Here is a 12,212-nt window from a genome sequence, read left to right on the forward strand (position 1 = left end):
AAGAGCAACTGTCCTTGACTTTCTCTCATGCCTCATGCTTCTTTGATCTATCTCAAGTTTATGAGTCTTGAGCATACCATAAATTTCATCAAGAGTAGTTTCATCAAGAGCATAGTTATCTCTTATAGTTGTGGCCTTCAAATCCCAATTTTCAGGAAGAGCTAAAAGGAATTGGAGATTAGTATCTTCAAGATCATATTCCTTATCCACCAGTGACAGATCATTTAATAGTTTGACAAATCTATCATATAAACCAGTCAATGACTCATCAGGTTTTGAGTCAAAGTGCTCATACTCTTGAGTGAGTATAGTCCTCCTGTTCTTCTTAATTGAATCAGTTCCTTGGCATCTTGTCTCTAAGGCATCCCATATCTCCTTTGCAGTCTTGCAGTTAATTATCCTGTTTGACATGACATTATCAATGGCACTGTGCAACAAATGTCTTACCTTTGCATCCTTTGCAATAGATGAGATATCTTCAGCTGTATATTCACTTTTCTCCTTTGGTACAGTCTGTGTTGGCTGATCTCTAACTATAATAGAGAGCTTGGTAGGCTTGTGTGGTCCTTCATTAATTCTGTCAAGGTATTCTAGATCTGTAGCTTCCAGAAACATAGACATCCTCACCTTCCATATGGGATACTCAGAAGGTTTCAGTATGGGAACCCTAATAGTCTCATATCGATTATGAATTTGAGTCTTTAGAGTTTCTTCAGTTTTGGTGGGCTTGGTTGGAGTTTGTACTTCTTCAGACATGATTGTTTTTGGATCTTTACTGTATGTGTGTTAACAAATAGCTCTGATACCACTGTTAGGTCACACACACTGTATAATGGGGTTGAATACAGTGTTTACTACAATCAAATCGAATATAAGAACTCAAGTAACAGAAAACAGATTTTATTCAACACAATAAACTCTGTTACAAAGAACTATCCTCTCTCAGTGATGAACATATTATTACGAGAGCTGCTAGGGTTACAATGAATAATAATTTCGATTATGATAACACATATAGTGTAAACCCTATGTCTGTGCTTATATACTACACAGTTACAAGATAATCTTCTAATTGATATCGAATACAATTCTGCTTCCTAATATATATCAATCAGTTATCTTTTCTTCCAAGTATTCTATTCCTTATAGAATTGTTCTCCATGCATATCTCTTCTTATGTTTGTCTTGATCTTCTTTCCTTTCAATCAACCGCTTTCCTTATTTGAACGTTTCATTAAGTCCTGATATTATCTCCTGATAAATATCTCCTGATAACTTAAGTTCTGATAACTTAAGTTCTGATATCTTAAGTCTTGACTTCAGTATAAGTATTGATTTGTATAAGTATTAATTTCCAGTTAAGTACTGATTTATCCTGTTAAGTAAGATCTGAAAACTAAACATAAATCATATTAGACATGACATCACAAATATATCTAACATGTTGATTGGCTCGCCAACGTGGTTGTGGTCAAGTAGTGAAATGGGAAGTGGAGACTGTGTATAGGCTATACAGATCTCAATAAGGCATATCCGAAGAACCACTATGTTCTTCTCAGCATGGACCAACTGATAGACGCCACGGCTGGATACCAGGTACTTAGTTTTCTTGATGCATTTTCTGGTTATCACCAAATTACAATGAATAGTAAGGATGTGCCGAAGACAACATTCATAACTCCGAAGGGAACCTATGCATACATCAAAATGGAATTTAGACTTAAGAATGCTGGAGCCATGTTCCAGAGAATGGTGAACAAAGTGTTCAAGGAATAGATTGACCGAAATATGGAGACCAATGTGGACGATATGATAGTGAAATCACTATTCAGAGGTCACGCAGAAGATTTAAGAGAGTACTTTGAGACTCTCCGAAGGAACATTATAAGGATTAATCCACACAAATGTATGTTCGGAGTAGCAAATGGAAATTTCTGGGCTATATGGCTAGTGCTCGAGGGATCAGGCGAATCCAAAAAACATCCAAGCCGTCATTTATATGGAGGCTCCAAGATACATTCAGGATATCCAAAAGCTAACCAGATGACTGGTATCTCTCCGGCGCTTCATCTCCAAATTAGCCGAGAAAGCTCTACCTTTCTTCGTCGTGCTTAGGGGGTCCAAGAATTTCGAGTGGGGGGCCAAATGCCAGAAGGCCTTGAAGAAGTAAATGAGTATCTCACCCAGGCCCCACTTTTAATGAGACATGATCCAAAAGAAATCCTTCCGCTTTATCTTACTGTATTCGATCGAACCTTGGGAGGTGTACTCGTTAAATATCATGAAAGAAACCAACACCCTATCTTCTATGCCTCCCATGTGTTGAAAGATGCAGAAATAAGATATCCTAATGCCAAAAAATTCGTATATGGGCTAGTCATGGCCTCCCGAAAATTGCGACACTATTTTCAACGCTAAACAGTGCAAGTGGTAACTGATCAACCATTGAGTAAAATTCTAACTTGACTCGAAGCCTCGGGAAGGTCGTGGCGTGGTCTATTGAACTCGAGGAATACGAACCTGAGTATGTCCCTCGAACGACTATAAAGGCTCAAGCAACAACAGATATTATGGTCGAATGCACCTTCTCTTGTACAAATGACCTCACCCCTGAGGAACAACTCATTCCAAGCCCGGGGAAATGTAAGCTATTTGTTGACGGTTCGGTCGCCTGAAAGAAATGTGAGGCTTAATTGATTCTCTCCAGCCCCGATGGGTTTGAAATCTGCCAAGCCATTCAGTTCACTTTTCCTCTTACCAGTAATGAAGTCGAATATGAAGCGCTTTTGGCGGGAATGAAACTAGCAAGAAGTCTAGAAGCAAAGCACCTAAAAGTGTTCAATGACTCTATGCTGGTGGTCAAACATTTTTATGGGGACTATGAACAAAGGAATCTCCGAACGAAGGCTTATGCTACGAAGGTAAGAGAAACCTCCTTAGTATTCGAATCCTTAGAACTAAGCCAGATTGGCAGAGAAAACAATAGTCGGCGGACGACTTTACGAGTCTAGATTCGGCCGAAACACATATAACCTAATTGACTCCATTATTTGACCGAAGCAAAGATGCCTTCAATCGAAAGAAAACCGTGCTTAGAAATCCACCAGGGGGAAAACTGGATTGCCCTAATTTGAAATTACCTAAAGAAGGGGATTTTACCCCTCGACATAAAGGAAGCCCAAAAAAATCAAGCGACGAACTACATCATTGTCAATGGAAGACTATATTGTCGATCCGCTACTCAACCCCTATTAAGATGTTTGGATTCCGAAGAGCAGCTACTGTTGTGCAAGACATGCCTATACTAAACAATAATAAGTCAAAATTGACATCCTTAAGTAAGTTGTATGGTAATCTAAGTTTGCATATTGTATTGTATCATTTAAGTCTGTAAAAGTGTAAATAGATTAGACTAGAGTATTTTTCTGTAAACAGTCTCAAGCCTAAGAATAAACTCTAGAAGAAGATCATGCCTCAGAGACAGTATGAAGAAGCTTGGAGTTGAATAAATCTGTTTTGAAAAAAACATTCTAAGTCAAGAAATCTACAAGTCACCATATTAAGTGTTATAGAGAAGTCATTCGAGAACTCCAGAATGACTTATTGAGAAGTCAAGAAAAGCTACTAGAGATCTCAGAGATATCGACAAGCCAAGTGAAGATATGAGGATTGGAGATATCGACAAGTCAAATTATCACTAAAGATCTCATAGATATCGATAAGTCAAAATATCACTAGAGATCTCTGAGATATCGACAAGTCATTTCTTCACTAGAGATCTCTGAGATATCGACAAGTCATTTCTTCACTAGAGAACTCAGAGATATCGATAAGCCAAAGTGAAGACATGAAGATAAGAGACCTCGACAAGCCAAATTCTCTTATAGAAAACTCAGAGACTTCGATAAGTCACAACAATTATGGAGTAATAAGAGATCTCGATAAGGTATTATACTTATCGAGATGTCTAGTTCTCTATATAACAAACTAGAGATCTCGAAGTAAAACTCAAAGTACAAAGTGCTGATCAGTTAAATATCCAAGATTACCAATCAACAAATAAATAAATCAATGATTTGAAAAGCCTACAAAAGCAGCTTGAAGAGTACAAGATCAAAGGTCAAAATTAAATGACAAAGTAAAGTCACAAACATGCACGGTTTGCAAAGATACAGTAAACCAGAAATAGAAAGTTTTAGTTAACTTAAAGTAGGGTTTATTCATTCTATTGCATGTTGTGTAAAACCAGTGGTTACTGTTCTATAAAGTAAACACCAGATGCTTAGTTTTATGTGTAACAAATAGATCTAAATTCTTGTAACTCTCAAGAGAGAAGCTGAGTTCTTAACATAACAAGAATCCAAAAATTTATAGCAAAACACATACTTTATCTTAATATAAAATTAAGTGAGTTTTGAAAGATAGTGTGTTCCGGTGCATGTTTTATTATTCCCGTTGAAACATATTATCTCTACAAGTTATATTACTTTGTTCACCATCCAAAAAAAGTTCAAAAAGATTATAATTGTCTAAAACACATTCACCCCCCCTCTGTGTTGTATTCATTACCTAACATCTACATGTTTTGGAAGCGGTACATGAAGGGATATGTGGAAAGCATCATGTCGGTCGGCCTCTAGCCTTCAAGATCCTTCGACAAGGATTCTTTTGGCCGACTTTGAGAGAAAATGTAGGCGAATATGCCAAAAGATGTAAACAATACCAACTGTTCGCAACAGTCCCCAAGCAACCACATGAGGAAATGGCTTCGGTCATAAGCCCAATACATTTCTCCATGTGGGCTGTGTATATCTTGGGTATCATCCCATCAGTACGAGACATGCGAAGTACTGTATCATCGCATTTGACTATATGACCAAGTGGGTCCGCTATAAGCAAAGAAGTAGCGAAAAAGTTTATGCTCGAAAAAGTGATTCTAAGATTTGGGATTCCGAAGGTATGTGTCTCGGACAACGACACCCAGTTTGTGGGTAACAAGTTTATCGGGATTCAACAGAAGCTTAGTTCAGTCGCTCATACGGAGGTCTGCAATGTGGAATCCAATGATTTCGGACTTAGAGCGAACATAGACTTACTAGAAGAAGAAGAGGGAAACGGCTCACCAAAGAAATATGAAATATTTGTTGCAGGACGCACAACACTATGATTCGGGCATAAAGAAAAGATATTCCGATATAGGTGACTTTGTCCTTAGGAAAGTAGCCGCATCTATGCCAACAAAGCAAGGAAAGCTTCATTCAAACTGGGAAGGTCCTCACAAAGTGATAAAGGTCATTCGCCCAGGAACTTACAAGTTGGAAACATTGGCCGGAGAGACGATAAAAAAACACTTGGCATGCTATTCGACTTTAGAAATTCTACCAGTAAGAGAATTTCTTGCATTTTCTTATTTTCCTTTCCAATTATACTTATTCCTAAATTATAAGATGTATAATAAATGAAGGATCAATGAAAATACACTTTCTTTTCAAATACTATTTACCTAGGAAATATCAGAACTAACACGCAGTATGGATGAACGAGTATTATCTAGGGCCAATCCCAAAAAAATAAACCCTTCATCCACCCAGGCATTATTATTAGCGAAAAAAGAGCGAACGGACATTAACTAGGGGAAATCCCGTAGAAGATAATGTCCTTCGCCTTTGCCTTACTACTCTTTGTTCAAACTAGACACGTACTTGATAACATGAATCTTTAAAGCAAAAGAGTGCGGATGAATATTATCTAGGGGCCATCCCGAGAAGATAACATCCTCTGCCCTCTTGTTTGACATTTAAAATGAATAATTTAAACAAAGGAACGAATGAGGCCTTATCTAGGGGCCACCCAAAGAAGATAATCCCTTCGTCCCTCAGAATAAAAAAATGAGCGAATATTTATCTAGGGGCAATCCAAGGAAGATAGCCATTTTTCAAGTCTCAAAGACACAAAGCACATCCTTCGAAAGTGGGGCAAACAAACCCTTATAATATTCCGAAGGAAAAGCCCTTTTCCCTTCAAGACTTGGGGCAGAAGTACATAATAATTGCTAAGGCAATGCAAAGCCAAAGATGCAATATACAAGAAAAATTGCCAAGACAATGCAAAGACAAAGATGCATAATACAAAAGAAATTGCCAAGGCAAAAGTCGGTCGAAAATGTTATATATAACGAGTATTAAAATTGCCAAGGTGGAAATAAGACCATGCGATTGGAATTAAAGGGCACGAAGGCCACAAAGTTACATGCCCGAAGGTAGTCAAAGTTAAAAGCCCGGAGGCGAAAGTATTAAACGAAAACTTAAAATTACAAGTCTAATTTTAAGTAAGCATCATTATCCGTAGTTTTTCGTCCTCGCCCGAAGAAACTTTCTGAGGAGCATCCAACACACCCCGACCAATGGGATCCTCAAGGCTGTCGTCCAGAAGCTATTTATAATCCCATCTAAGGCCATGGGCCTTCTCCAGGACATAATCAGCCTCTAACCAAAAGCAGCGCTCTTCGGTGATGTCCAGCTTCTTCTTCGTCTTCCGAAATTCCTTTCAGGACCTCTTCAACTGCTCATTGCGATGATTTATGCACCAGGTCACTCTTCCTAAATCTCCCTCCAGCCGCTGGTTATCTTCTTTCAGCACAGTGGCATGTCCGTCCAAAATTTCATTCTGAAGCTGAACCCTTCTGAGCTCTTTCTTAGCAGTAGTGGTCCTCATCTTCAGCTCCTCCACTCTGGCCATCATGCCCTGCATATCCCGCACCTTCTCCGTTACAGCAACACCCAATGAATAGCCTGAAATAAAATATAGGTAAATGGTGAGACCAAAGGTGAAAGGAAACTAAGAACGAAACGGGAAAATGACGAACCAAGTGTAAAAATTTAAAAACTTATAAAAGAGAGGAAATACATGAGTTCTGTGCAGGCCTACGTGAATGTGGCCGCAATATAGAGGGAACGATTAGTCGGAAGCTAAAGTCATCGGCAAAGGTCACGAGCCTCATGGCCTCCATGATATAAAGAATGATGACTCAAATTCATAAATTCCAAATCCGATTTCTCGTTTCAATCTAATACACTCCACGAACTAAACTGAACCCTGAACAAAAAAGAAATCGAACGTTAGTATGGGCTGCATGGTAGACAATGTGCACAGTTTGCTGTGGATGCCCTTAGGGATATTAAGCCCATTTCTTTTAGAGCTTAATTACGTTTCCCGAACAATGTTTTCTTGGGCGACTTTGTCTAATGTTATTGGGCCTCCAAAAGGCAAAAAATATGGATCGATCCCGTCCCTATTTACTTTGATGCATGGGCAAGGCACATAGATGTCTAAGTATATTTGTTTGCCTAAATCAATTAATCCTCACGGTGTAAACATAAATATTGTTGTGATTAACACAAAGGAAAGGCTAATAACATGTAACATGAAAAGTCTATTTCATATCATCTGTCATGGTTTGTAAAGCCAGACAATATATCAATCATTTTATGCAAGGAATAAGAACGGGACACGCAATTCACATGTAACTTCGATATCATTCTTTTTCATGTTTTATGTTACGACTTAAGCACAAAGTCTTGAATTATCTTACGGTTTATACCCTACCTGTTTCAACTTTTTGGGCACCATTGCATTTGCTTTGGCACCTTAAATTTGAATATAACATAAAACTACAACAACAATTATATCACTGTACCACCCAAATTTACTTGCACATTCATTTTCATATATACACATATTAAATTAAAATATTTTTATTGATATTAATTATATATATATATAATTATTAATCGAAGCATAACTTTTCATACGATTGAGTGACATCATATGATTGAGCGACAGTTTTAAAAAATATGAAATTAAGTCTGATTCTTCTTTGTTAAGATTTTGAACGGACCCACTAATTAACATTTAGGTACATAAACAGGTTAGGTTGTGATTCGAATAAAAAGTAAAAGTTCGTCTAGCTCATAAAATCAGAACTCAGTTAATAAAATTGATAACAAAATTATTTATGAAAATGTTCAAATTACTAACTCGTCCGATTTCAAATCTCCCGATAAAGAGAACTTCTTGGGAGAATTAGTTTTTTTATAAGAAAAATAGAAGTAAAATCCGACATTGCCCTCTTCGGAAAAAACAGGAAGCCCGTTTGAAGTAGTTGAGAGATGATAAAAAAGTAAAAGCAAAGCATCACAATATAATAACACGTGTCAGGGAAGCTCGTGAAGTGGGACCCATCCTATGTCCCCATTCCTGCGGACTCTTCTCCTGCATGAACATGGCAGAAATCAGAATGGAAGGTCAAATTTTAATTATTTTAGTGTAGTTTTTAAGCCTTAAAATTTAAGTTCCTCTCCAACTCGAACTCGAGTTTTAGACCGAATAATTTTTAATCCAATTTGAGTTGAACGTATCAGTATTCGGCTCGAATCAGTTTGATTACATCTCTAAGTATAAAAACTAAATTATTTTTAAATTCAACTTCAATTTATTAACACTAAATTTTATATTATTTTTGTATTATATAGATTATTTTGTTACTCAAATATAAAAGTATAGTTAAAAGTAATAAAATAATTTAATATAAATAAAATAAATTTATTTTAGTAAAGAAGTGAATATGAGAATATATTTTTAAAATTTAATGTGACGTTAAATTTGACATATATTTGTTGTGACATTAAAATAATGTAATTTTTAAAATTAAGTTGAAGAGGAGTAAAACTACACATTTAGATTTGGGCTCTCGGACAACGTACGGAGATCTGTCAGAATCCAATAACAGAATGCCATGGTTTATGTTCCTTGGATCTCAACACGTGCCATATGTTAAAGCTGACGCACATGATATAGCACATTGCTTAATCTAACATTTCAAGTCCCTAATTATTGTTAAAAAATTTAAAATGCTTTACTACTAATTAATCAAATCTTTAATTTCTAACAGGCAAATAAAACGGTAATATTCGGAAATATGCCACATATTGATAAATTCACATGCAAAGGCTGCTTTATCATCAGCGGACAGACGGTAAACAGTGTAACAAAATTGTAGCACGTGCGCACCTGGGGTATCCGAATTCAGATTTTTTTCCCTAATTAATTTATAAAATATTTACTGTTAAACCTCCTTAATGAATATCCTTGAAATCGAAATATTTTATTTATTAATCGATATTATTCATTTATCGAGGTTAAACATAGATCATCTCTGTTATGTTAGGATCGAAAAAAATATTTATTTAACAAGATTATTTATTTATCGAATATTTATTTATCGAGGTTATACTGTACGTATTATTTGCATGTGTAGTGTGTTTAAATTACTTTAATTGTTTTAGTATTTGTAACAACAAAACATGTTGTGTATACGATTTACAATTTTATTTATATAAACTGGTTTATTAAATCGCGTTTCACAGCGAATTTTGAAAATAATATTCAACCCTTTTTTGATATTTTCAGTTATCTTAAATTGCTGAATAAATATAATAACTATAAAAGTGAAAACAACAATCTCTCATTAAACATGTTTACTCTTCTACTGAGTCACCCTTTCAAAATTGAAAAACTCATTCTCACATTAAATATGTTTATTTTAATGAGCTGATATCTCATTATTCATAAATCTAAGATAATTTAATATAATTTATTAATTAAAAATTTTATTTATTAATATGGTAGAGAAATTTTAGACGAATAGTAAGATGGTGTTAATAAAAAGTTTATTAACATTGAAATAAATTTTAGGAGATTAATAAGATGTTAGTTGATGTTAAGAGGGAAATTTATTAATGTCGTAGAGAAATTTTAGGAGAATAATAAGAGATAATTTGAGTTAAGGGGAAAGTTAAGAAAATATGAGATAGTTTCCTATTAAATAATACAAAAATTTGAGAAAATTGAAAAAATGAATTGAAACAATACGAGAGACACCACTCACCGTCCGTATATAATATCAAACTACCTCACGAACATATAAATTAATTGAAATGATATGAAACAATTGGAAAAATTAATTCATGAACGTGCTTAAACATGCATATATAACATAAACAGCCATATATTTAACATAAATAAACATATATTAATTATGTAAATACATGATGATCAGATACACATAAATTAATTAACATTTTAAAATAATTGATAACCAAGTATCAAAAGTGAGGAGAGGGGATAACGCACCTCGTTTGATGCGACTGTGCGGCTCTATTTATATTTTAAAAGTATTATTATATAGGCCCACATACCCTAAATTTAATTATTTCGCTATTAAACTTGCGTAGAAAGTTTAAAATCTTAATTATGTCATTATAAAACTTGCGTAGAAAGTTTTGGAAAATACATTATAAAACTTGTGTAGAAAGCTTAGGAGAATATAAGATAATTATAGTTTTTAATAAATTGGAAAGTATATTATAAACTGCATAGAAAATTTAGGAGAATATAATATAATTGTAGTTTTTAAAAAATTTAAATTCAAAAAATTGAGATTTTTTTAAAAAAAAGAGACAATCTAAGTGGCGTCACATAAACGCCCCCGTCTTTTCATTTATGTAAGTATATTGATGATCGGTAGTATGAAATAAGTTATAAAATTGCTAGGACTACTTTGAGAAAGAAAAGGGAAAAATATCAAATTAATCACTCATTTTATTAAAATATAACAAATATGTTATTACTTTACAGTTTAACTCAATTTGATTACTAATTTGAAAATTTGTATCAATTTAGTTATTAAAAAAGTTAAAATTTGGTATCAATTTAGTCATTGGTAGATGATATAATTAATACAATTTTTTAAATTAATGATCAAATTGAGTTGTAAAAAATTATTATGACATACTTTATATATTTGGATAAAACAAGCGATCAACATAATTTTAATTTTTTCTAAGAAAGTACCTAAAAATATCAAATTTTGGGGGTCCAACTACCCAAAATACTTATTCTTAGCAAGTTTCACCTAAAATAATCACAGATTATACATGATACAAATGTGTATACTAAACCTTTAAAAGTTCTAAAGGCTGCGCATTATTTACATGGGTGGTCTATATATTAAAAAAATGGTTACGCATTAGTGTAATGTGTATAGGCATAATAATCTCATTTCTTCAATGCGTATTGTTCACTAAAATTGTAAAAAAAAATAACGACTATGCATTTCCGAAACGCGAGTTAAAAAAACGCATTTTCGAAATGCGTTTATTTAGGGCAGCTTTCGGCGCTTCCGGTCATTATGGGGTTTCTAGTAGAAAAATAGTTATTTTGGTATAACACCTGATTATTTTTTAATAAAAAAATTATTAAGAACTTATTAAAAAATAGATTTATCAAAAAATTAGATTGATTAAAATAGTTTGGAATATTTTTTTATTAATAAATATTATCTAAATATGTACTTGTAGAGAATTGAAAAAAATTAAATTGAAAGTAAATTATAATTAAATATTATTTAATTGTGTAGTTATAAAGAATTGAATGGTAAACTAATATAAATAAATAAATCTTCTATAATGATATAATCTAGTGATTATAAAAATCGATTTTTTGGTACTACGGTGATGTTTGAAAAAAATGTTCCTTTATTAATAAACACTCCCTCTCTCCCACCCTATTTTTTATATATAGGGATGAGACTCGACATGCATTTTAACATTTTTATAAATATAATTATTTGATTTTTTTAAAACTTTTTAAAATAAAAATATAATGTTCAACTTTTATAAAAAATAAAAATTAATTTTAAAATTTAATTATGAAACTATAGTATATAGTACACTTAAAATACGTGTCAAATATGAGAAAAAACTGTAAGAAAATGAGTGGGGTAGAGAGAGTAGTATAAATGATAAATAAATTTTTTTACCAAGTATACTACTCCCTCTGTCCCTCCCATTTGTTTACACTTTTCTTTTTTGGATGTCCCTTTCAATTGTTTACATTTCAAAACTTTCCAAAAATGGTAAAATTTTTATAATTTTTAAAATAATTACATCCACTATTTCTCTCCACTATACCCACTTTATACATATAATATTAATCGGTCCCACTACTTTACTCACTTTTTCAACTTTCCTCCACTATTTTATCATTTTTCTTAAACTCCGCGCCCCACCCCACTATACCCACTTTATACATATAATATTAATCGGTCCCACTACTTTACTCACTTTTTCAACTTTCCTCCACTATTTTATTAT

Source organism: Apium graveolens, chromosome 2 (assembly GCF_009905375.1).
Source record: "Apium graveolens cultivar Ventura chromosome 2, ASM990537v1, whole genome shotgun sequence".
Lineage (NCBI taxonomy): Eukaryota > Viridiplantae > Streptophyta > Magnoliopsida > Apiales > Apiaceae > Apium > Apium graveolens.